Genomic DNA, 848 nt, shown 5'->3' on the forward strand with positions numbered 1-848 from the left:
TATATATATTGAAATAAATGTTAACTGAAATATTCTTTTAAATATATTTTATTTCAGTTTTATATAACTTAAATATATTGTATTTCAGCAACATTTCTTACTAAAATAAAATTAAAATTAAAATAATTAAAGCTAAAATAACTATTAAAATAAAAAATAAAATAAAAAAACGAATAAATAAAATGAATATAATCATTAAAATGACCAAAAAAGCCATCAAAAAAAACAAAAAAACAATTTGAGCAGTTTGTATGGGGTAAAAAAGGGTAAAAAATTGACAAGCACGAGGTCTTCATTGGTTCATCTCACTGTTGTCTAAGAGAAAACTTAGCCTTTTCATGCAAACGATATAAGCCACCATTTCACAAAGCTTAATGGCAGCAGATATATGAACATATATCAAATTAATAAATAGTCACCTTTGTCCTCATTCCAGAAAGATTCAATATAGTGGGTAACAGTAATATTCAGCGCTTCTGATAGCATTATCAGGTGACTCAATCGTTCTATATCTGAAAACTAAATGAGTTCAGTTACACTCTGACAGCTGAACCAACCTTGACAATCGAGAGACAGAATCTGACTTCGCCAGAGAAGAAGTTTATTGCTCATCAGGAGGATTCAATATCAACGTTGTCCTAGATGTTTCTCCTAAAATTCCTTAGCAGAAATAAAAACACAAGGAAACAGTTGATGTACAGTAAAAGTGTAGACTTATAAAATGAACGTGGATTGCAGCTCAGATCATTAAGTTCAGACATGTTTGAGTTCACTGGGGATCTGACTGAGTCAGGGTTATATTATTGTAAACTACAACTAAAATCATAAAAAAATGATTATATATATAT

Source organism: Sinocyclocheilus rhinocerous, unplaced genomic scaffold (assembly GCF_001515625.1).
Source record: "Sinocyclocheilus rhinocerous isolate Xijiao unplaced genomic scaffold, SAMN03320098_v1.1 scaffold1295, whole genome shotgun sequence".
Taxonomy (NCBI): domain Eukaryota; kingdom Metazoa; phylum Chordata; class Actinopteri; order Cypriniformes; family Cyprinidae; genus Sinocyclocheilus; species Sinocyclocheilus rhinocerous.